Raw genomic sequence first — 26,934 nt, 5'->3', positions numbered from 1 at the left:
CACAATTTGTTTAGCCATTCCCCAAACATTGGGCATCTACTTTATTTTGAATTGTTAGCTATCATAAGAAGTGTTGCTTTAAATATTTTGGGGTATATGGCGGTAAAAGTAGATTAGAAGCAATTTGGAAACCACCAGCCACAGGGAAATCAAAGCAAAAGAAAGTCACACTAGGCATAACCCCCAGGCCCCTGCACCCCTGTTTTGCCCAATTTCTTAGCCAGCTAATCTCAGGAAGTTCCGAAACCTTCCAATTCCTTCCCTCTCCTCCTCCTATCTACCAGCAGGGAAGAGTATAGAGAAAATAGTCAATCAAATAAAGCCGTTCTTGACAGTTCTGCTCTTCTAAAGATTCTTTGATTGTCTTGTTTTGTTATGAGAAAATTATTTTACTATGATCTTACTGTGCTTTAACAAGTTATGGAGCTACTCAAAATCAGTTAATAAATGCTTATAAAACACATTAAGCACTATGTGTCGGGCATTGAGCTAAGCACATAAGATACAAAAAGAGACAAAAGACAGCCCCAGTCCTCAAGAAGCTTATAGCCTAACAGGGGAGATAACAAATTAACAATATATACAAAGCAAGGTGTATACTGGATAAATAGGAAATAATTAAAAGAGGAAAGGCCCTAGAATTAAGAGGGGTTGGGAAATGCTTCCTATAGAATTTTAGTTGGGACATGAAGTGAGTGGGGGAGAACATTAGAGGCATGTGGGATATTCAGAGAAAATCCCTGGAACCACAGATGGAATGTCTTCTTTGCAGAGTAGCAAGAAGGCCCCTGATACTGGATAAAAGAGTACATGGTAAGGAGGAAAATGTGACAAGACTGGAAAAGGAAGGGGCTAGGTTATAAAAGTCTTTGAATGCTAAGCAGAGGATTTTGATTTTGTATTTGATAATGGAAGTTATAGGGAGCTAAAGGAGTTTATTGAGAAAGGTGACATTTTCAGATCTATGCTTTAGGAAAATTATTTTGGCAGCTAAATGGATGATAGTTTGGAGTGAGGAGAGAATTCACACAGGCAGACCCACCAGAAGGCTATTAAAATAGCTTAGGTGTGAGGTGATGAGGGTCTGCACCAGGGTGGTGGCAGTAACAGAAGAGTATAATAGAGAAATGTAGCAAAGGTATTATGGACAGGCTTTGGCACCGGACTGAATATGGGAGGTGAGACATAACGAGCAATTTAGAATGACACCTACATATCAAATCTGAGGGACCTGGAGGATGATATTACTCTCAGCAGTAATAGGAAAGTTAATGAAAGAGGATTTGAGGGAAAAAAAACTGAGTTTAGTGTTGGATATATTGAGTTTAAAATGTCTGCCAGACATCCAGGTTGAAATATCTGCAAGGCAGTTAGAAATGTGAGAGGTTGGGGCCAGATGGGTAGGTTTGAGAATTCTCAGCATAGAGATGGTAATTAAATCTATGAGACCTGATGAGATCACCAAGTGAAATAGTATTGGAGAAGAAGAGAAGAGTGAACACGATAAATCCCTGCATGATAATATGGTTAGAGGGCATGATCTGGATGAGGATCCAGCAAAGAATCTGAGGAGAGGTCAGATAAATAGGAGAAGAACGAGAAGAGAGTGTAGTGCTGAAAACCTAAGGAGGAGATAGTATTAAGGAGGAGAGGGTTATCAATAATGTCAAAGGCTTCAAATGAATATTGATAAAAGGCCTTTGGATTTGGTAATAAGAGACTATTAGAGACTTGGGAGAGAATAATTTTGGTAGAATAATGAGGTCAGAACACAGAGTAAGAGCCTACATGCACTGTGCTATGCACCTTAATAATAGTACCTTATTTTGTCTTCAAAACGACCCGATGAGATAGGTGTTATTATTATCCCAATTTCATAGTTGAGGAAATTAAGGCAGACAAAGGATAAGTGACTTTCTCAGGGTCACAGAGCTAGTGTCTGAAGCTGTATTTGAACTATTTAAACTCCACGATTAAAACTCTATCCATAACGCACAACTTAACTGTTGATGGAAATGTCAAAATAATTTGCATGACCCAGATGTTAGTTGCCAGGGGTATGTTGGAAGTTGAAAGGAATTCATCCACTCCAACCCAACTAGGAAGGAGAGCTGAGCTCCAGCAGATAAAGCAACAGTTACCTAGAGTAGTCATTGGCTACTATTCATTTTCCTTGATGGCCTGTTATCTCTATCAGATGTCTTACCTGATGTGGTCTTTCCTTTTTAAAGGCAAATATTATCAACTATTTTTGACGCTCTATGGCTCAACATGGTTGGGGTTAATGAAAATTGTTTCCTCTCTTTTATAAATTAGGCCCACAGTCATTCACAAAAAGGAACCCTAAGCTTTTAAAAGACAAGGACACTGATGATTCGTTGGTAGAACCATGAATTGGTACTAGAAAAGATATATCTATATAAACAAATTTAAGAGAAAAAAATCACTACAGAGGTGAAAAGTCATTGATTTTTCATACGGCACTGAAAAGATGTGTTATTGTGTGATGGAGGTTCTCACATTTTAGCCTTACCTAGGACTCTTATGTAAAATTGGTTTTAAGGGCAAGCATCATATAAGACAGAAACCTCTGATTGAACAGCTTTTAAAGGATTTTATGGAGTTTGGTTTTCATAGATTTCCTGCAGGCTCTGGCAATATCTAGTTAGTCCTTTCAAACATTGTTCTGTACCCATTTATGGACATTATTCATTCCATTTTTGTGGAATATCTTTATTAGGGCAATACTGGCTATTGTGATCGTTAAACACACAGTAAAAACCCAAGCTAGTGATGGGGAAAACATGCCTTGATGGGATTGCCCCCCTGGCAAATATTTGAATATTACAAATACAGCCAGAGCAGAATGTGTGATGTATTTAATATTATAAACTTGTTTAGTTTGTCTACCTGATGCACTGTGTAAATTGTAAATCAGTATATGTGCTAAATTTTCATACCTGCCATAAACCCATCCTGTGTCTTTGCAGATTCATAGACTAAGCTGCAGAGAATTGCACCTCTCCATTGGTAGAGGGGACTTTTGCACCAGAAACTCCATCAACAAATAAAATAAAAGTCCAATAACAACAACAAATCCCCCAAGAAAATGAAATTGACTTGAGGGAAGGAACACATTTTCAATTTGTATTTGTATCCCTAGCACCTAGTTCAGTGCCTTACAAATCATTTATCAATAAATAAATATTTCCTGAATTGAATCACTTTGCCTTCATGGGCAGTGGTTGAATCTTTTACTTATGGTGACAAAGCAAATCAAGATGGAGATAGGTGATTTGTAGTTCAGGCTAGGTGAGTCAGTTCAGAGAATATGCTGTATTAATATCTGAAGAAAACTTTGATTTCTTATCACTTTAGCCCAGAGCAGAAGAGCACCTCTACACCCTAATCTGTATGCATTATTTAAGGTATATTAATATACAAATTTTTGTTGGTTGTGGTCAGTTGTTTTAATCCTGTCTCTTTCTGAACCCATAAGGGTTTTCTTGTCAAAGATACAGGCGTGGTTCACCGTATCATTCTCCTACTTGCTATACAGATGAAGAAACTGAGGCAAACAGGGTTAATGACTTACCCAGGAACATACAGCTAATGTCTGAGGCCAAATTTGAAATCAGGAAGATGAGTCTTTCTGACTCCAGGCCTAGCTCTATTCACTGCACCACCTAGCTGCCTCATTCATCATCATATATTGTTGAACAACATGTAACTTTTTAAAAAATCTTAAATGTAGACATCCCTTTTTTTCTCCCTCTTTTAGCTCATCACTACCATGATTCTCAATGTCAATCTAATGAACAGCAGAGGGAAAATATTTAACTATGCAACAGTGCAGAATTTAATAAATGTAAATAGCTAAGTAGGGAAGGACTGAAAGTCAGAATCATGAGAATGCTAAAAGAAGCCTCTTTACAAGTTCATAAAAAATAATAGCTAGTTTCATTTCAATACAAAAAGGGTGAGAAATGGACAGTTCTCATTCTTGAGCAGATGGTTCAAAAGCTTGATAAAAACTGGACAAACCTGGATTACAAGAACATTCCAAATAGCCTCAGTCAGCCTGGGCAACAATCTGGGATCAGAACATCCTAAACTTTCCATTCTGGTAGCATCATATTTTCCCTGTCATTGATCCAGCTTTGTTAATTTAGCATGCAAAGACTTTTTTTAAATAATTACTCACATGCTATCCATGTCTAATTACTTTCAATTTATTAAAAGGAAAGATGGAGAGCCAGAAATGGACTACTAATGCCATAACTCATTACTGCAGCTTTTAGTAATGCCACAAGTTACAAGAATTTTATTTTTATAGGATTGGAATCAGAAACTCATGAATTCATTAGAATAAAGAACTTCCAGGTGAGGAAATTCCCTTTACCAATGTAACCCAGCCTCTTCTCAGCAATTTACAGTCTTAGAGAGCTGCTTATATCACAAAAAATGTTAAATGACTTACCCAGGGTCACATGGAAAATACCTGTCAAAGGCAGAACTTGAAGCCATGACTCTCTGATTTGAGGCCAGTTTTCCATCCACTTAGGGCATCTAGGTAGCACAATGGATAGAGTGCCAGGCCTGGAGTCTGGAAGACTCATCTTCCTGAGTTCAAATCTGGCCTCAGAAACTTACCAACTGCACAATCCTGAAGCAGCAAGCACCCTAGCATACCCAGGATGACTGCTAGTACATGTTTTTTGATCTGCTTTTCTAAAGGAAAACAACTCAAAAAGGGATTAACCATCTTACTTTAATCGAACATATATCATTTATCTAATTCAGGGGGAAAAGTCAGCACCCGGAACTTCAGAGAACACAAACAGAAGTTACAAGCAGACAAAAAATACAGAGAACATAACATAATTAAACAGACAGAACTTCCAGATGTCTAACCACCATGTACATACAGTTAGTCACCAGAGAGAGAAGCACCAGCATCTGGGTTTTCAAAGCTCAACAGCTGCCCAGAGTCTCATCTGGCCAAATTACCCAACTCTTCCCAAAGTGAGCCCCAAAGCAAAACCTCACCTCAGAGTATATATAGTCTTCTCCTGGGTCAGAGAAAATCACAACTCTTGTCACCCACTTGACTACAAAGTAACAGAAGTTGTACCTTCTGAAAAACAAGCCTCCTACCATAGGCTCCATGAGACTACATTCAGTCTATTAGGGACAGAGTATATTTCACATCAGGAAAGGTCCTCAAATTCACCTAGGCCTCTCAAGGGGAAAGGAAGATGATCTAATTACCATTACAGATCCTGGGCAATTCACTTTACCCTATTTGTCTCAGTTTCTTTATCTGTAAAATGAGCTAGAGAAATAAATGGCAAGCACTCTGGTATGTTTGTCAGGAAAACACCAAATGGGGTCTTGTCTGACTTTATGACCCCATTTGGGGTTTTCTTGGCAAAGATACTGGAGCAATTTGCCATTTCTTTCTCCAGCTCATTTTACAGATGAGGAAACTGAGGTAAAAAGGGTAAATGATTTGCCCAGGGACACACATCACTAGATCTGAGCCAGAATTTGAACTCAGGTTCTCCTCACTCCAGGCCTGGTGCTCTATCCACTATGCCACCTAGCTGCCCTGCATGAATGCCATGAATACTGTTAATGTTGTCAAAATGCATGTGCAAAGTTTCAACCTACTTCTGGTTTAAACTCTTTCCAAAGTGAACCCCAAAGCAAAACCTCACCTCAGAGTATATATAGCCTTCTCCTGGGTCAGAGAACATCATAACCCTTGTGACCCGATTGACTACAAAGTAACAAAAGTTTTACCTCCTGAAAACAAGCCTCCTACCACAGGCTCCATAGACCACATTCATTCTATTAGGGGCAAAGCATAGGTGCAGTAAGAAAAATGATATAATATTAGACATCAGCTCAGTCATTGGCTCTGGCCCAAGAAAGCAACATTAAACGTCTTGGTTTCAAATATAATCTTAGCCACAGTGTTTTGCCAGGGTGGGAGGAAGTTGGTGACATGATTTTGTGTATGCATACTGATGTGGCTTTTTGATAAATAAATAAAAATTAGATATAAGGTTAAGTAACAATAGAAAACCAAATGAAGGGCCACTAGCATGTTTTTCATTCATAAAATCTGAAAAAAAAATAATGCACCCTGTATAGAAATTTTCCCATCCAGAAAAAAAGTAACTTTACTCAAATGTGGGTATAGTATCATCATAAGTACCTGATGTGGAGAATTGAACACAGATTTTTTTTAACTGTTTCTAAAATCAATCAAAATATTTATCAAATAAATAGTCCTTAAATTCTATAAATGAATATTAATATTTTAATTGAATTTTTCTTACTCTGATTTTTCCATTGTATAAATCATTTCAATGAATGTTCTTTTTCTTAACATTGTTAATTTTACTCAATTCTAGGAAAAAAAACTTTAAAAATTAATAGAGGAAAATAGGGAATTATTTAGCTTTTAAGAGTACATAAATGTATACAAGTACACACAATTTATCAGAGGACAGGAAAAAGTACCACAAAAGCTGACAGGATTCTTAATTTCACTACTGGAAAGAATTCCCCCACTAATGAAATCATGGATGTGCTGAAGTATATATAAAATCAGTTTTGATTTTTGAATGGATGTAAATTAAAAGCATAATTTGACAGGCAGAAAAGGAAGCCTGATAAATCTCATAATGAAAACCTCTTATTATGGTGCTAATTCAATTTAGGTAAGGTTGTTTCTAATAGTCACACTTCTTTGAAGAAAACTTTAGAAATTATTCAAGAAAACGCTGGAGCCCATATAGCAACGGTCAAACCCCTCTCACTCCTCTTTACCTTTATGCACATCTCTCATTCAAAATGGTCTCAAACATCAACAATACTTTCTTCTACTGCTTTTGGTAGATTATAATCATGGCCAAAAGGCTAAAATTACATTTGTTATATTATCCAAGTACAATTTAGACCACTGAGGTTAAAAAAAAAAACACCAGACTATCTAAAAGGAGTTTCATCTCCTTTGACCTGTCAGAGTGAGACCAGTGAGCGTGAACTGAGCTTCTGGAAAGCAGTAAAACTATTTTTTTTCATCATCAGCTTTTCCAGGGGCAAAGAAAGGCCCAGGCAAAATACAGAGAGTCATGCATGATAAGCAACTGCAAACAAGTGTGAAAGGGAGTCTTTGGCATCTGAGATGATGGAATTAGATAAAGACAAAAGGATGCAGGAGGTCAGAGGGATAGCTTCTTTCAGCAAGACAGTCCATCCTATTCATGGCCGAAGTAAATGTTCTTGTGAGAATGAGGAGCAAATCAATATTTTTATGTTCAATATTCAGCTCAGGGTCACACAAAGGCTCTCTTATTTCTGCAGCATTAGTCACAGATGTTAGCTGAATTATCTTTGTTACTCAAACAATGCTTCACAGAGGAATGTCTCACATATAGAGCCTATACATGTGCAGCTACAAATTTTGACCACTGTCACTTAAGTTATCTGAACAGCCTAGCTTTTTTTTTTTAATACAGGTATATTTTAAAAGGCTCTTCTCCCCTGTCCCCGTCCCCTCCAAAGTAAGTGGGCAGATGGAGATGGTGATATATGACTTTTGAGGTATGTTTTTAAGTCTGGAGAAGGGACTATAACTTGAATAAATTGAAATCTCACGCTTTGGGATAGCGACATCAACCCACCCACCACCCCTTCAAGTACAAGGCACCTACAGCTTTGTGACACAAACAAAAGCAATTCAAATGCTCTCAAACCTTCATAGAAGAGAATTCATAATTTTATGGAACTTACTTGGCTTTAATAAAAGAGACGATTCCCCACAGGGAAAACCTCACTCCTGGCATGGATGTCTCTCATAACTATGGAAACACTGAAGTGTCTACAAGCTTGCAAAGCCCAGACAGACAATTAAACATGTGGTTAATAATTTCATATAAAAATATCTGTGTATATATATATTTTCCTACACACCACACAACATCTTAGTGCCTTTAAGGATTCATAAAACATAAATAAAGGAACTGTAGCCAAGTGGAAAAAAAAAAAGGACAAATGAATAATTCATGAAGCAAAGCTTTCTGACATACCCGGCTGCTTTGGGCTGTCTAAAAATAGATCAGTTAAGGGTAACATGCAATAATTTGCTTCTGAAGACTGTTAAAGGAATATTTTACTTGAAATTTTTTTCCACACACTCATTCACCAGCAAACCCCTCTCTCCACATAAATGCCATGAGATCTTCAGATTGTTTTAGAGAGGGGAGACAGGGGATTATGGAAAGCATATATGCAGAGTAGACTTGCAATGACTTTTCTCCCTGTTGCCTTATTAGCATCTAGCTAGAAGGCATGGCATGCTTCTTTGCTTCAGTGTGTTCTATGTAAATGACTGGAGAAAACCTGTGTTTACTAATAGATTTAAAACACACTTTAATGTATTTTCTTGTAGGCGATATATTTTATGTGAAAATTTCAATTGGGGGCAAAGCCATTTCCCATCAATTTGAGACCCCATCATTTTTTTTTAATCCCTGGCATACTAAGCAAGTTTAAGGAGCAGTTTTAGATTAATAAAACATTTAAAAGTTTAGTCCTGCATAAAAAAAAATACATTTTCATTCATCACCACAAATTCTACTTTCTATACCATTTCCTAATGTGTTGGACATGTTAAGTACAATGATACTGAAATAAGAATCAATTTAGACTTGATAAAAAAAATAACCCTTGTGTCCATAATAGCTTAACACTCTGTTTCTTATATAATTGTTTTTTATTTATAGTATAGTTTTATTTTTAGGCCCTTGACTAATTGAGTCTGAAAAAAATCACAAAGTAAAACAATATGAAAATAATTCTATACCTTAATATGGCCTCTTAGAAACAGGAACAGTATGTACTCTACTTACTTTATGAGAGAAAACAAATAACTTGTTTTAGAATATAACAGTTTAATGAAATGCTTATGCTTTCTAGAAATATAAAGTGACTGTATAGTTAGAATAGTCTAATAATATTTAGTGATACCTAGTTATAAGAATTTTCACCTATATTTCACTTTGAATATGATAATTTATGTCAGAAATTAGCATAATCCACATAATTTTCATCACTCCCAAGAAATGTCATCTTTATAAAAACACCCTAACTCAAATTGTGTAGCCCCCCCAGACACATAGTAGCTGAGCTGTCATTCCTCATTATTTTCAATAACACAATTATTTCACTGACCTACTTTTCCAGTGACCACTAACCTCTTGTAGGCAAAAATAAAAGCAAAATTTAGAGTTTGTTTCTTTGAATGAATCCCCTTCCTCCTTGCATAGGATCTTTAATATCTTAATTAGCTAAAAAGTTCATTTTCTATTTATATTCATGGTAAACTAATTTGGATTTTAGGTTTCCCCAAATAGCAAAAATACATACCCTATCCAGTCTCTCTACAAAGTAGTGTTTATTAAGTCTTTACATCTGTGAAGAATAAAATAGAAAGTACAAATCAAAACAGAAAAAACTTATGAGTAGTCTTTACTCATTATTCCAATTTTATTTGTGTTTCAAAATAAGTTAAAGTGAGTTCTCTAGAATTTAGTTTTCTAAATAGAGCATTTTAGAGGTTTTGCTTTCCCCTATTTTTGGCCATCATCTGCTAATTAACTGGATTTGTAAATGCAAAGTTCACTTAATCCATTTTAAATTCATATCTGACAGAGAAGATTTATGTAACTGTGCTCCTGTCCACCATGCCAATGGGTTTGTCGAGATCCCCTTTGCACTTGTCTTCAAGGAGACGACAAAATGTGACATGGTGTGTTAACTTGCTCTCCCCACCAGCCATGTTACTGAATTGGAACTTGCCGGCAGCTAATCACCTTATGCTTTTGCTCAGAGATTTGCTTTGGGATTTTAGATTTCCACTCGTTTATGGATTTTTTAAAAAGGCAACTCTGATTAAATATAAACAGAACAGCTAGGGACTTGTCACATCAAATAAGTAAATCCTGAAATCCTAAAAAGTTAGGCTGAACCCTTAGGGCTGGCAATCAGATCCCACAAAGCACCAGGGTCTATCTGAATCATTGAAGACTAATAGAACTTTTCAGGACAGACTCCTATGGTTCTCTCATCTTTTCCTCTGTACTTGCCTTTGGGGGCTTTCCATAGGGAAGGCTGTAATAATCATGAGGGGGCTCAGCTTTTTGAGGGCCACAATTGTCTTATGTGTTTTCATTCATATTCCCAGAGCTTAGAGCAGTACCTGGTATACAGTAGGTGTTTAATACATTCTTTGCCTATCCACCTTAAGTAATTAACTAGTTCTGAGAGCCTTATTTTGACTTATTTTATGAGGTCATGGCATTGACTATATAGTTCAGAAGATAAAAATGTCAAAGTGCCTTCTGCTATTATCCCTCCCATAATGAGGAAGCTTGCACTACAAGCTAAAAGTCAAAATAGTAAAAGGAGAAATTGGAAGAATATACAAAGCAGTTCAGCCAGGACTACTGAATTGTTGACAAGAAAGGATATAACAAGGACTACACAACCCCAATATGTCAATTAAAATAAAAGTCAAAGGACCAAATTGAACTGAGCAAATGAGATGAACTAGTAGGAATATAAATCTCATAAACCTTAAATGGATACTGCAGAATTAATTATGACCCATTCAACTATTCCTGAAGAACTGGTTGGTCTTCTGCTATTATGCTAGGGCAGAACTAATCCACCTTTGAGGGCATACTCCTGATTGAGGACTTTCAGATATGAAAGTGGAATGTAGGAAATTCAACAAAGATAAAAGACCCCTTATGGACACCGATGATCACCCATAATTCCCTATGTCTAGAGCATACAACTTTATAGAGTTTAGGAACCAAATAAAATACAATAAATTGTTTATACTAGTTGTTTGATAATGGTGGAATCAGACACGAGGGAGAGCAATTAAGGGGTAAAAATAATCTACCAGTGAGGCTACATGGATCTTTAATTAGCTCCTACTTTGGTCGGGTAACTTAGAGGCAGCTAGTCCTTGCAGGGGTGGGGAACCTGCAGTCTTAAGGCCACATGTGGCCCTCTCTAGGGCCTCAAGTGAAGCCCTTTGACTGAATCCAAACTTCCCATGACAAATCCCCTTAATAAAAGGATTTGTTCTGTAAAACTTGGACTCAGTAAAAGGTCACACCCAAGGACCTAGAAGGCCACATGTGGTCTCAAAGCCATAGGTTCCCTACCCCTAACTAGACTCAGTCCTAGTCTGAATCACAACTCAGTACCATATATGTCACAGGGGGGGTTAACCTCTTGAAATTTTGGTATAAATTAAGTCATAAATGAAATGTCTCAAATATCCTTACTTCCTGTTCCGAAAATACCATGGTTCCCTTATTTGTACTCATACCACCTCTTATAGGTAAAACTCCAGAATAAGTGGGGTAGACGAACCATAGTCAGAAAAAGAATCTCTTAAAATAGAACTACTGATGTTCTCCTCTTTTTTTTTTAAGGTCTGAGAGTTACATTCCTAAAACATTAATTAACTTTATACTCTTGAGATTTTAACATCTTTCCCTGCTCCTCCTTAATCCTCTATCAAATCTAAAACACACACACACACACGTACGCACACACACCTGAAAGATAAAGGCTTTATAGAAAACTAAGAATAAAATATCTTCAATGGAAGGAAAATTGTTGCATATAGATTATTATCATCTATTTCTACTGTGGCAAATTAGAAAAATTACTGGACCAGAAGTAAGGAAAGTGTTTGGTTAAAATTCCACCTGAGGTATCTCCTATAGTGGGGTACAAATTATTCAGGACAAGATAAAATATGTAAATTTATCAACATACAATAAATCTTTAAAAAATTATCTATTAGAAAGCTTTTACTATGCAATATTTATGTTTTAATTTAAAATTTACTTTTTAACTTACATTTTACTATTAGTAAATTTTAAAGTTTTCAAAGTAAATTTACATTTACTTTTTAGTTTAAAATTTAGGTTTTTATTATAGTTCCTTGTTTTACATGATTAGACATTTCATTTGCAAGATTTTGACACATTCTTTAATTCATCAAGAAAACACACTATCGACACTTAGCACCCACCCAGAAACACCTGGCCGTGTAACCTTGAGCAAGTTACTTAACCCCAATTGCTTAGGGGCGGCCAGATGGCTCAGCCAGTAAGAGCACTGGCTCCAGTGTTGGGATGACCTGGGGATCAAATCCAGGCTCAGATACTTAGCACCACTCCCAGAAATAACTGGCCATGTAACCTTGAGCAAGTTCCTTAACCCTTATTGCTTTTAAAAAAAAAAAAAAACACTATCTGGGCAGCTAGGTGGCACAGTGAATAGAGTAACCATCCTGGAGTCAGGAGGACCTGGGTTCAGATGTAGCCTCAACATTTGACACATTTACTAGCTGTGTGACCTTGGGCAAGTCACTTAACCCCAATTGCCTTGCTTTCCTCTCTTGGAAAGTAGATTTTTTCCCTTAAGTCTGGCCTTGATTATATCCCATAGTTTTTGATGGGAGTTAAATCAGGCATTTTTCCTAGCCAGTAAGACATTTTTTTTTTAAATCTCTATGTCTTGGATGAATTTCTTAATCTTTCATGATACCAAGCAGGGAGGAGTGGTGATGAGGAAGGGGCACTTTTCTCCATTAGAGGGATGGTAAAGGTATGATCTTATGGGAATAGATTGACTTCTCTATTCTGGGAATGATGACATCACTGATGTGATCAAGCTCTTAGAACTAGAATTGTGAGATATGTTAAGGTTAGGGGAAGTACAGTTGAGAGGAGTTCCAGACATAAAAAAGTTGTAACTTCCCAGACCATGATTTCTGGTCAAGGCAAGGCTAATGGCAAAGTCACTCAGAACATGACTCTGAAAGTATTGTATGACTGCAGTCTACCTGAAATTTAGCCCTAGGAGATAAAAGAGGGTCTAGTTTTTCATCCCTCTTTTTGTATACTTACATGAACATAGGGTGATTCATAATAATGACTAGTAATACAAATCAAGTTAGTCAAGTCAAATTCAAGTTAGCACAAGGTAGTGAATATGTTGAATTTGAATAAAAGGCCAATATTTAAAAATTTTAAATAATGAACACTTAAAATGTTGATCTTTTGGGGTTTTTTTTTGCCAGTTTGTATAATTTATATATCTAAAGTCATTAAAACTTAAAATTTCCCTAAGGCTTTTGGGATCACTATCAGACTCAGATGATATGTTGTATAGTTTGTGTGTGTGTGTGTATTTTGTTTTGTTTGGGTTTTTTTTTTTTTTGCTGAACTGCATAGAGATAGCTTTGGAAATGAAGATGATGTAAAAATAAAAAAATATATATTAATTAACATATTTTTAAAAGTAGAAAAATAATGAACCAGTATGTATAGACGATCTTTAAGTTTTGTTCTTACTCTAAATTTATGACCTGAGGATCTTTACTCAAATGAAAAGAGAAAGTCCCGTTCTCCCAAAATTAAATCATTTCTTCATTCCAAATCAGGTAGTGTAATTATGCACAAAGTTATCTGTAGTCAGAGGAATCTTCCAGAGCTGGGTGGAAACTAATTCTGTGTCTTACAAAGCTAGTACTGTTTGTCCATTCTAATATTAGAAATAGTCATGAATTTACCACTAATCCCACTCCTCACTCCAACTCTTTCTTGCAATCCCTCCCAAGAGTCATTTCATGTCACCAATCTGTGAGAGTCAATCAGTTTGGCAGCATTAAGTGTTTGTGTGCCTCTTTTTTCTTGCCAAAAATTAACTGATTTTCCTGATTTTGTATTTATTTAAACGAATTTTCTAACCTAGAATTTCCTGAGCTGTTGCTTGGACAAGAGATCAGCAAGGCTGCCTAATACTAACTCCTCCTCAGGAAAAGGTAAGGGATCCTTTGGAACCTTCCAAAGATGATGATTCTTCTGTTAGGGTAGGCCAGGATTAGAAAAGGCTTATCACAGAACTTTAAGCAGATTACTTAGTCTTACATTTTTCATCCCATTTCCACTGCCCAAACACTGCTCCAAGAAGGCCATTTACCAGTTGAATCCCACAGATTGTCAGCTGAGTGAACTTTACTCCCAGATGGAATGAGAAGAGAATCAAGTCAAGGGTACAACATCAACAGGTTTTGGAAACTTATTCCACAAGTATTTATTGATCAGATAGTCCCATTGGTAGAAAGGATAGTACCAGTGATTATTTCCTACATTACATTTGGAACCCTTTTTAATAGCAATCCACACTATTGATAATACATATGAAACTCCTACAGCTACAAATACAGCAAATATTATGGAGTTAAACATTAGACACCTCAACCCACAGATCTCATGGCCTCAATATTTGTCTTATCTTTCTTCAAATGCAGAAAGCAGAAAGTAGGAAAGATCATTATTATCCTACATCTGATTATTCCTCCAAAGTATGTGACTTCAGTAAATTTGTGAAATTTCACTAATGACATTGGAGAGAAGCACAGTGGGATATATATCAGGATATCCAATGAAATCAGAGGAAGGAGGCAGCCTCCTGGCACTTTGCACATTGCACAAAGCACATCCTCTTAAGGAGCAATCACTTTTTCACGGATTCCAATACCTTCTATAGCATAGACAAGACACTTGCTTCCTGATATTGAAAGATGGAGTTGAAGAGATCATGTTTTGGGTCTTTTATGCATTTGCTCTCATATACTTGGCCACTGGGGTTATAGGTTTTGTCCCAAATGAACACAAAGTCCTTTGAGGGCTCAGATGGTTGACCTCATGTGGTTGGTTGTGACTGGTCAGGGGACCAATGAATTTGTTAAGAAGTCATACATATCCAGTTGAATCTGTAGGTAACTTTAAATGCCATGATCTAATGGGCATTTCCTTTAACTTTAAGGAAAATTCTAGCTTGCTGTATGACACATAAATTCCAAAGTTTCATGATCTCTGTCCCACATGAAAAAGGCCCAATGTGTGGATCATCCACCATGATGCTTGGGAGCAATAGTTCTCTTTAAGACCACAATGATATGTTTGTAGCAAGAGATAGGTCCTGGACCTGTCATTTTAGTAGGATAGGAAATGCCAAGCAAGGGAATTGTCTCTACAAATGCAGTCAGAAATTAGTCTGCAACTTACAGTCTTAGCGTTACATAGAACACCGAGAGATTAAGGGTCTTATCTACAGAAAGTATATGTCAGGGATGAGACTTGAACTCAGATCTTCCTGTTCTTGAGGCAAGCTGTCTATACCCTATCCCCCATTTCACACTGCTTTCCCTACTTGTTATATACTAAATATAGTTATGTAACTTGGGTTCATTATTTTAAAACTTGCATACAGAATCTTATTTTCTAATTTAAATCAAATTTAACATTTTGTCTCATAAAGTACTTATAATAATAGTTTTTGTAAAGCACTAGATTTCAAATGATATAAAAAACATTTAACATAATGAGACTGAATAAAATATGACTACTTCAATTTATTAAAGTTACATTACTCATAACCTATGAAAGCAAAAGTTAATATTTGACAGCTGAAGCACAGGCTATATTTTTTTATTTTTTTTTTATTTTTCCTTGACACAAATAGTTTCTCTGAGTTATAGAACAGTAGGAAACAATCCAAATGGCATGTGTTAGATTAAGGGTGTTAGAAGGTTGGATGGAGAATTAAGGAAGTTTATTGTTATTTTTTTTTAAAGCAATTGGGGTTAAGTAACTTGCTCAAAGTTACACAGCCAGTTATTTCTGGGTGTGGTGCTAAGTATCTGAGCTCAGATTCAATCCCGAGGTCATCCCAACACTGGGGCCGGTGCTCTTACTTGCTCTGCTACCTGGCCACCCCTGTTATTATTTTTTTAATCTCTACATCTCCATAGTGGGTATTCTTTCTTACTTCTGTATAAGTATCTTATTCCACATTAGAGTGTAAGGTCCTTGAGGACAGGAGAATTTTTCATTTTGTCTTTATATCTCTGTTTTCCAGTACCATAACACTGGATTGCTACATAGCAGGTGATTGTTGAATGATTCATGATTGATTGATTGTCTAATTGAGACGAAGTAAACTGATGATGTATTGAGAAATTAATAATTGTTTCCCATAAGGTATCTTTTGATTTACTTGCTGATTTAATGCATGTTGTAATTAAGAATCCTATTCAATTTTTAGCATTGGGTAATAGACTGGGTGCCAAAATCTAAATAATCTTGATTGTTAAAATACTTACAAGTTATTGTAGACTTGCCTTTTAAAATGAAAGCTAGCAAACAGTTGCAAACAAATAGGGATGAGATTTTTTTATACAAAAGTTGAAGTCATGTGATGCATCTTAATGAAATGTTAACCTCCCAATCCACCTCCAAAAACAGGAATTTAGAGATATTCTTCTCCCTGTGCCCATGATTCAGCCCAACTTGGGTGACTGTGGCTGATAGTACTTAGATTAGTCCCAGCGTACCATCTTTCAACAATATTGTTAATTTCATCTGTATATTAATGATTGTTTATCAATAAAGTAAAAGTTGCATAATTTCCACAGAGCCAACAAAGACCTCATAGCACTTCAAAGAAACATGACTTGAGAGAGAACATACTGTACTGTAAAGTGAGGAATAGAGGGGGATGGTATTGGTTCTTCTTCAGTACACTGACCAGAAAGATTAAAATGAAACAGTCCATTCAAATGACCCTCTTGACTCTCTGTCAGCTGTGCATCTACTTTGAGATATTTCTCAAAAATGGTGATCAATATGACTGGTGAACCAATCATGTAACATGAGTAAGGAATCACCAAAAGGCTGTCTATGCTTCCTATTGGTATCCAGATAACATTAAAGGATCTAGAACAAGACTCCTAAGTATGTCAGGAGGATTTAACAAAGAATAGAGGTACAGATCAATGAATCGAGTGCTGGGACTAGAGCCAGGAAGACTCATCTCCTTGAGTTCAAATCTGGTCTCCGATATTTAGTAGCTGTGTGACCTTGGGCAAGTCACTTACCCCTGTTTGCCTCAGTTCCTCATCTACAAAATGGGGCTGGAGAAGGAATGGCAAACCACTCCAATATCTTTGCCAAGAAAACATCAAATGGAGTTATGAAGAGTCAGACACGACTAAAACGACTAAACAAATTCTTGCTTCTATTAAGCAAGAATCATACAAGATGAGAAAGAATAGATAGATGGCAATGGAGGGAGTATTGACATGGATGAGATCACAGACATATCTAAGAAAAAGGAGATAACTATATTATACTTATCCTAAAAGGGTTAGGTCAAGTCTCACCACCTGTGTGATATCTTCCAGAGATATATTAGCCCTTCCCTGAACTTCTAAGGTAGTTATGTTTTGAATCAAAGGATATATCACTTTTATAGATACCCTTTTATCCTGTTCTCTAGAATTAAATTTGCACTTTATTCATATTGTTTCATTTTAGTGATTCAAAGATAAAATGGAAGATATTGTTCCTGGTAAACAGAATCTAAATTATTACTTGGGTGTGGGAAACAAGGTCATAATGATAAAAGCAGAAAGGATACATAAGATAGCAACTTAAATCTGAGAAAAACAGATTCAAAGAAATATATTTTCATTTAAAAGTGAGTAAGAAAGGATTAGTTGGAATTTTTTTTGTTCTATAAATCCCTCTGGGCAGCTGTATATGCATGGTAAAGGTATTTCAGAATTTAAGGGATTATTTGTAAAAGCGGTTTTTTTTTTTATCTGAACTATTCCCAGAAAAATAACCTTTTTTTCAGGTGATCTGTTTAATGTCTTACATAGATTCTGCATAAAGGAAAAACAACTGTTAAGAATGAAAACTAGATGGGAATGGGGTAGATAAATTTTAAGAAATTTGTTCACTCCTGACCAGGAGTTTTGGAACTTAGGAGTCAGAATTCACAATTATACATATATGCATACATATCTATGTGTATACACACACACACACACACACACACACACACACATATATATATAACCTCCCTATACACAAAACTGCCAAAATAAGTGTGTATTAATTTGTTTCAATATATATAGGCTTCATATAAGCTGAAAGACAGTTTGCTTTTTCAGAGTTTTAGAGTAAAGATTAAAGAAACCTGTAAATGTGAATATAAAAATGTATACACATACATGAAGTTTATATAAACTTAATATATACAGAATACATACATAGATATATTATATACTCAATTGTAATTATAAAATATGAAATATTTCTGATTGCCTTATCTGCTGAGGTATTAAAAATAAATGTAAAAGTAATGTAGAATCTTTTTAAAGCTTTTTTTTAGAATTACATCGACAGATATAAACATAAACACAAACATAAATAAAGGGATATTATCTATGCAAATTTTACCCTCATCAAGTGGCCTAGGGAAGACCATGAATTTATGATGGATGAGAAGTCATAGTATCCATGATTTTGAGTCAGAAATGACCCCAGATGCCACTTAATCTAATTCCCTCCTTTAGCAGATGAGGAAACTCACATTCAGGAAGAAATGTAAGTACTTACCATGTGTCAAGCACTGTGTTAAGCACTAGGGACACAAAAGCAAAGTGTGGGTGGCTAGTGTGGATTGTATGGGTCCATATAGATTTATATAGATATGGTATATCAGAAGGTGTGAGTAAATATCTCGGGAGTCTCTTCTGCCTTTCTCCAAAAGTGACTTTAATTCTTGACCTGAGTTCAAACCCAGCCTCAGATATTTCCTTGCTGTATGACCTTGGGTAAGTCACTTAACCTCTGCTTCAGTTTCCTCAATGTAAGAAGGGGATAACAATAGGACCTATCTACCAGGATTACCATGAGATAATACTTATAAAGCTCATAGCATAGTTCTTGGCACATAATAGATGCTATGTAAGTGAGAGCTATGCTCTCATCAGCATTCTCGACAGGAAATGAGTAGATTGGGGGCATGAGACTGGCCATCCTCTTTTAAGAGGGAGTATATTGACCGAAATTATATTCATTGGCCACCATAATATTATTAGGCCAAGAGAAGTGTGTGTACACATATGTATGTATATACATATATGTATGTATGTATGTATGTATGTATACTTCAAGTCACTATCTTGATCACTGTCCTTGAAAAGGGAAGGAGTGCCATAAGCTATAACAAAGGGCTTGTCTTACCACAAAATACAATGATTAGATAGATAGGCAGAGAGATATAGACATACCTCATTTTATTACATATTGCTTTATTGCACTTCACAGGTAATGTTGTTTTTCTTTTTTTATAAATTGATGGTTTGTGGCAACCCTATGTTAAACAAGTCTATCAGTGCCATTTTTCCAATAACGTGCTCACATTGTATCTGTGTCACATTTTAGCAATTTTCACAATATTTCAAACTTTTTCAGTATTATTATTCTATATGTTACAGGGATCTGTGTTCAGTGATCTTTGGTGTTAATATTGTAATTATTGTGGGGCACCACGAACCACACCCATATAAGGCCATGAACTTAATTGATAAATTTTGTCTGTGCTCTGACTGTTCCACTGATCTACCATTCCATCTTTCTCCCTCAGTTCAGGCTTCCCTATGCCCTGAGACATAACAATATTGAAATTAGTCTAACTATTAAACTTAAAATAAACTCTAAGTGTTCAAATAAAAGGAAGAGTTGATCAATGAGCCAAACTTCATTACTGTCTCATTTTTAGAACTTTTCATGGCCACCCCAAACTTCAGCAACTACCACCTGAACAATCAGCAGACATTAACATTGATGCAAGACTCTCCACCAGCAAAAATATTATGACTTACTGAAGGCTCAAATGATGGCTAGCAATTTTTAACAATTAAAAAAAATTAAAATTTATGCATTGTTTTTAAGACATAATACTATTGCACACTGTATAGACTACAGCATAGTGTAAATATAACTTTTATATGCATTGGAAAATCAAAAAATTCTAGTGACTTGCTTTATTGTGATATTTACTTTATTGCAGTGGCTTGAAACCCAATTTTCTGATACCTCTGAGGTATGCTGATAGATGGATTGATAGATGGATGGACAAATGGATAGGTAGAGAGATGGATGAATGGACTGACAGACAGATGATTGGACAGACAGACAGAGAGTAAATGAATAGTAGCTGCTTTCAGGGAGGTCTTAGTTTAATTGGAAATAACTATATACACATAAGAGGCATGAGTAGGTACATATAATATATTAGAAGACAATGCCAGAGACCTCCAGCATGTTAAGTGTTCAGGATTTATAGGAGAACATGAAACATACAACAAATGGGAAGGCATGGATGGGTTATAATCTCTGCTTCCTACCACATAGTAAGCAATAAATGCTTGTTGATCCATTGAGTACCTACAATGATGGGATCACAGATTTATCAGATTTAGGTGAGAAGGGTTGAAGTGCACAAAGTAATATGTTCTAGAGATAAGATTCAAATCCATGTTTTGGAGGTCTTTCTTATTCCAAGGCTAGACCTCTATTCACTGTTCCCCTCTTGTATATGTGATTATTATTGTGTATGTAACATATATATGGAATGACACAAAACTGAAACACCATTTCACACACACACAGATATGAAATTGCTTTTCTGTTTTCATATCAATGCAATTTATATCACATTGGAATACAATGCCTAAAGTACCTAGAGCAAGATGTAAAAATGAATGCTAATTAGGTTCACTCATGCTCAATTTTGTCATAAGTGATGTGGCCAAAAAAATAAATATTATTTCAATTTGAAGAAAACACTACAAGGATCTTTTCAAATGCAATTGAAAAAATAATTTCTATAAGGGAAACGTTTCTAATGTTATAAAGATAGACTCAATTCAGGAAAATTAAAAGAAATTCATTTGTACAATCAGCAAGGGCAACTGGGACTTTAGAAGCTTGGAAGAATTTGGGATAGATGAGTGATTCACGTACACAATATGTGTGTGTATGTATTTGGGATAGATGAGTGATTCACATACACAATATGTGTGTGTGTGTGTGCATGTGTGCACATTTGAGAAAGAACACTGTAGGCAGCAGCTGATAGGTAGAAATAGTGGGTGTGTTGACCCTGACTATACCCAGATCCCAGGGTGTCAGAGGAGGGCCACCTACAACTAGGCTGATCCAAGGGCTCCGCTCTGGCTCTTCTCATTGGCCAGGACACCTTCACTGCCTACGACTGCCTTAGCATCTATAGAAATAATGGACAGTCTCTCCACCCAGCTCATGAGCAAATAGGAAAAGCAGACCAATCACTAGCAGCTGGGAAATATGATACGGTTATTTGTCGTCACAAAACGGGAGCTTCATTATCTTTTAGAAACCTTCAAAGAGACATAATATGACCTGTTCACTGGCACAAAAAGTACTTCAGCAGTCCCCTTAAAGAAAAAACTGGGTCCATTTCTACCTATTGTAGGTATTACGTGTAAAATTACCAAATGAAACTATGGCTTCTCCAGAAAAGGAGGAAAAGCAAGGAAATGTTGCATCAGTCTATCAGAGCTATGGTCCTGCAAGTCAGTGAGTCAACAAGCATTTATTAAGCCCTTATTATGTTCCAGGAAGAATGGGAAATACCAAAAAAAAATAAAATCCATGCTGTCAAGGCACTTACAGCCTAAAATATGCAAACAACTATATACAAAGTAGGATAGATTGGAAATGATCAATAGAGCAAAGGCATTTGAAGGAAACCAGGAGGTAGAGAGGAGGGGGAAGACTATATCAGTGAAAAGAATAAGAAGCATCATGGAGAAGTCAGGAATTCCATGGGTCTCACAGGGATCTGGGTAGGCTATTTTTTCTCTTTCAGAAATGGAAAGATCAGTAGATCACTCAGGCAGTTTAAACTCTAGATTTTTAGAACAGGAACCTAACAATTTATGGATTATTTGCTTTGTGTCTTGAGAAGAAGAGAGAAAGAGACACAGAGACAGACGGATGGGCAGAGGTGTTGGGAGAGGTAGAAAGTCAGAGACAGAGGAAGATAGAGACAGAGTGAGACAGAGAGAAAAAGAGAAGATAAAGAGACACCTTTAGCAGCCGATGGGAGGGAAAGAGGAGGGAGAAGAGAAAGCTTTTCCTATATATTATAAGCTGGTGCTCATAAATGATGTTACTAGAAATCAGTAGGGTGTGTGAAACAGTATAGAAAGGGCTTATAAAGGAAGATGCTGTCTGCATCCAGAGAAAGAACTGATAACTAGAAAGAAACTGATAAAATAAATGAAGGGTGTATAGAATGATTTTACATATATGTGTGTATGTGCATGTGGGTAAGTGTACACACACATATAGTGTGCCTGTGTGTATGTGTTTACATACACACATATACACATGTGTGTATGTATGTACACATATTTGTTTCTAATGGTAGCCATCTCTGGGGTATGAAGAGGGAAGAAAAAAGTTACATGAAACTCTATTATATATTTAAAAGGAACAGTAAGTTGTATAAAATAGATTAGAAGTTTCATGCGCAACCATCTTTTTTTATTCTACTGTGTTATGGAAATGTTTGTTTTATTCCATAAATTTAAAATAAAATGAGTATTTTTTTTACAGAAATTGTTCATAGGGTTCATATAGCAGATGTGACCTGTCACTAAAGTGCTTAAGGCCTAATTGTGTACCACTATGTTGAAAATAATCCCTTAGCATGTGAAGACGTATGTTCTGTAATAACAAAATAAAAATCTTAAAGATGATGAAATCATCTTTAAAAACACTGTTGTATAAAGTACCCATAAACAAAGCAAGTTGAAAGAAACACAGATACATGTGCCATCATGTAGCTGAATGTTCTCTGAGTAGCAGTGGACTATATTGGGGTATGTCTGTAAATAGATTTCCCATTTCCTCAGATTCTGCAACATTCAAAAGGGAAAAAAAAAATACCACCAACTCAATATTTCTTCATCTGTTACTCAATAACATGACAAGTACTCTAATATGTTAGATATAATTCTAATTTCAGAGGCTTTTGTTCCTTAGTGAATATCAAATTATCAGCTGGTAGGTAATTTACCTGTCTTTGCTACTTTCAGGAATGCTCTGTGATGGAAAGTGTATACACTTTTACAAGGGAATGACAATTTGCTATTTAGTTACCATAATTACTTCCCAACCACAGTCAGTATCTAATAAAGGGTACAAACTTAGATTAAAATATACAGTAGAGATTTTGTATATATTCATATTGTTTTATGCATGAAAGAAGTTAAATAGAGCATGCAAATGGTGGAAGCAGAGCATCTTGGGATATATATCAACCAATATTAGTTAATTGGGGGAAAATGCTAATCAGAGCACTTTGTTCAAAGGGGGAGGAGGGTATGTGAAACAACCTCACAACTCGAATAATTACTGTAATATGCATTTTAAAACCTAAGATTTGGGTTAACAATTATATGAAATTTTAAAATATATATATATATATATATATACATATATATATATAAATAACTGCTAAAGTTAAGCAGGTTTAAATTAATGAAATACTAATTAAAATCAGTCATATATTTGTTATTTCTATCATGTAATTAGGACAAAAATTTACAAATACTTCTTTCACATTCTATGATGACTGAAATTAACATCTACCATTCCCATATTATGATGCTGGTACACAGATTGTGGTGGCTATCATAGTGACTGAATATTATATATTGCCTCTGATTTTCTTCTTTTTGAAATTATGTTTTGAGGCTCAGATCTATAGTCATCCTGATTGCAAACTGTGAAACTGGGGAAAAAAATGTTGTAGGTTGTAATGAGAATGGGAATTTGAAGATCTTCCTTTTCCCTTAATAGACCTCGGGGGGAGTTTGAAGACCTCCCCTGCTTTGAAAGTAAACTCTGCCCCCAGTAGGCTGAATGTAATTACATGGAACCTGTGACGGAGGGAATTTGCTGAAGGGTGAAGCAGAGCCCACAGGAAGCTTCCCTGCTGTGAAGATAAACTCTGCTCCCTAATAGGCTAAATATAGTCACATGGAGCCTATGATGGGAGGAGTTTGCTGAAGGGAAGCAGAGCCCACAAGAAACTGAGTCAGAGCTAGTGAGATGGTAGAGGAGAGAGGCCACTCAGGCAAGGAGTCAGATAGGCTTGTGAGTAGATAAAGATCTTGTATTGATTTGTGGGAAGGCTGAAGGATGCTGTGGCTCTCAGTGCTACTATGGCTTCTGAATATCTTTGGTACTATGATGGAATAGGCTTATTGGTTTTGGGATTTGGTTTTCTGGTGTCTAAATAAATGCTTCAGTTCTGTCCTCTACCTAAAGAATCTGGTATATTTTGCAATCAAATGTCATGTGATATTTATAGTCATGGTCTTTATCGTGATCAGGAGCACTGTAAATATTGCATTGGTGTTACATAGGTCTATCAGCCTCCTAAGTATGGTCCCCATCTTCTTGTTTTTAAGTAAATGGTATTTTCTCCATCTTCCTCCTGCCCCATTGAAATACCCCAGGTTTGAAGCCTACTGGCTGTCTCTGGACAAGTCCTTTGACCTCTTTATGCCTTAGGAAATTTTCTAAGAATATAAATTATGGAACAATTATACATCTCCATCAATAACAGGTTTTTCCTCAACATAGTTCCACACATTAATGAAATCACATGACTGGATCAAAATGTCATGGTCGTGGTAGAAGTGATGTAGCTGTCACACCTGATATATCATTTTCTCTTTCTTTCTTCTTTCTTTTTTTTGTGGAATAGAACTACAAACAGTTTGAAGCTAAGTCACTATCCTGTTATTAATATTTCACATTTAAGATACTGAGGACTATTGCACATGTGGATAAAGTGATGACTTTTCTAAGTGAATAAGAGTATTGAGATGTAGGCATATCTTCTTCATGGTCGCTGAAAGCACCTTCAAAATGACTCCCACAGCAGAGAAAATGGCAAAGCTCAACCTGGTTTTCCTTTCCTTCTTCTTCGTCTTATTTGTTCTCATTGGCAATAACATAAATGTCAGTTTCATATACACTAACAAAGGATTTATTGCTATAGCAGGATAGCTAAAAATATTAATCTTCAAGTTAGGAGATTTGAGTTTAAGTAGTGGCTTAAATATTTGCTAGTTGTAGTGATGAGGTATGGGCTTTGGGAGCCCCCTTGACCTCTCCTTGAGTCCTTGAGGTACAGGCTCTGGGAACCCCCCTTGGACTCTGATTAAATTGTCCCATTTGCTGAACAATTTGCATGAGGCCATAAGCCTTACATTGTGGCTGGGCCCAATCCTCTGTTACTAGACTTTCCACCCTTGAGCCTATCAAAATATCAATACAGGATGAATTGGACATAATCAGTAAGGGAAAGTGGGCTAGGCCTTGAACTGGCCTAATCCACCATTGTCTCTAGTCTCCAGGTAGCCTCCAGGAACTTCCTACCCTTAATTACTCATTGACCCTCCCCAAAATCCTCCTCTAGACCACCCCTAGACTCCTCCCACAGCCTTCTATATATAAGACCCCATCTTGTCTCCCTGTCTGTGAGAGCACCATAGAATGACCTAGCACAGACTTACTCTGTGTCCAATACAAGGGAACTTTTAATAAACTTTACTTTTCTTTGTCTGAGAAGACTTGAGTCGAATTCATTCAGCAGGACCCAGGGTGTTGGTATTTTGGGGTCTCCAGAGCAACCCTAACCCTCGTTATGGGTAACCTCCTCAGTAGGACACTGGGCCAACCCCCTGACTGTTTCCTCAGGTTGAATGTGAAGGGGTGTGTGGGGAACTAGAGAATAGCCAAGGTTTGAAATTTGTAATTTCAGTCAGAATGTCTTAGGGCTGGATGTTTCATAGAAATTCCAACTTCCATCTCTTTAGTTTTAAGCTTTGATCCCTGTTAAAATGTAAATACATACCCCCAGGAAGAAGGACTTACACTATAAGCCCCTATCAATCACTGAGCCTCTGAATGAGCCTAATTCAGTAAACATTTATTAAGTTCTTATAATATATGTACTTGACTGTAACTCAGCATTAGAAAACTAAGATCCAAAGTGATTTGTTAATAGTTTCAAAAATGGCAAATTAGCACAGCCTTGAGGTGCTATAAGCATATATGTATCAACACACACACACACAGAATAACTCACCTCACATCATATTTATGTATGTAGCACCAAGACTTTTGTTATGATGGCAGGAATCCTAGAAGAAAATTCATTATTTTCCTCATTTCACTTATCCTCAATCAAGATTATTAAGAATATTCATATAGTACGTGATCATAGAAGTTGTAAGGGTCATTTATTTATCACCAGGCTCAGAAAGCTTCACCCCCAAGTACTCTGACATCCAGTGACACAGTTCTTCTATTTTTCCAAGAAGATACTCTATCTCCCAACTCCAGGTATTTTCATTCCCGTCTCCCATTAATGGAATGCTCTCCCTCCTCCTCCCTGTGCCCTGGCCTCCCTCAAGGCCCAGCTAAAATTTCATCTTCAAAATGAAACCTTTCCTGATCTTTCTCAATTCCAAAACCTTCCCTTAACTGATTATGTCCAATTTATCCTGTATGTATCTTGTTTCTACCTACTTTTTTCATGTTGTCTTAAGAGTAGGATTTCTCTCTTCTGCTTCTCCTCTCTCTGTCTGTTTCTGTTTCTCTCTCTCTCTCTGTGTCTCTCTCTGTCTCTGTCTGTCTCTCTCTGTATCTCTGTCTGTCTCTCTCTGTCTCTCTCTCTCTCTCTCTGTCTGTCTCTCTCTCTCTCTCTGTATCTCTGTCTGTCTGTCTCTGTCTGTCTGTCTCTCTCTGTCTCTCTCTCTCTCTCTCTGTGTCTCTCTCTGTCTCTCTCTCTGTCTCTCTTTCTCTGTCTCTGTCTCTCTCTCTCTGTCTCTCTCTCTCT

At 36.4% G+C, this 26,934-nt stretch overlaps 2 long non-coding RNA genes across 2 annotated transcripts in view; one reads left to right on the top strand and one right to left on the bottom strand.

Annotated features, from left to right (window-relative positions):
* The window catches only part of LOC138150914 (uncharacterized), a 68,315-nt gene that overhangs the window by 757 nt on the left and 40,624 nt on the right, over positions 1-26,934 (top strand). The window contains exon 2 of the long non-coding RNA XR_011165680.1: positions 13,861-13,930. This is a non-coding gene — a long non-coding RNA (uncharacterized lncRNA). The remainder of the gene's footprint in view (positions 1-13,860; positions 13,931-26,934) is intronic.
* LOC138150915 (uncharacterized) overlaps positions 1-26,934 on the bottom strand; it is a 102,390-nt gene that overhangs the window by 74,769 nt on the left and 687 nt on the right. Inside the window, exon 2 of the long non-coding RNA XR_011165681.1 lies at positions 26,182-26,236. This is a non-coding gene — a long non-coding RNA (uncharacterized lncRNA). The remainder of the gene's footprint in view (positions 1-26,181; positions 26,237-26,934) is intronic.

The sequence above is a fragment of the Petaurus breviceps genome, unplaced genomic scaffold (genome assembly GCF_028583685.1).
Source record: "Petaurus breviceps papuanus isolate PSGF00001 unplaced genomic scaffold, PetGlider_PUasm1.0 90895, whole genome shotgun sequence".
NCBI classification, from domain to species: domain Eukaryota; kingdom Metazoa; phylum Chordata; class Mammalia; order Diprotodontia; family Petauridae; genus Petaurus; species Petaurus breviceps.
Note: the sequence above shows the minus strand (reverse complement) of the source record. Positions and strands in the feature narration are given on the sequence as shown.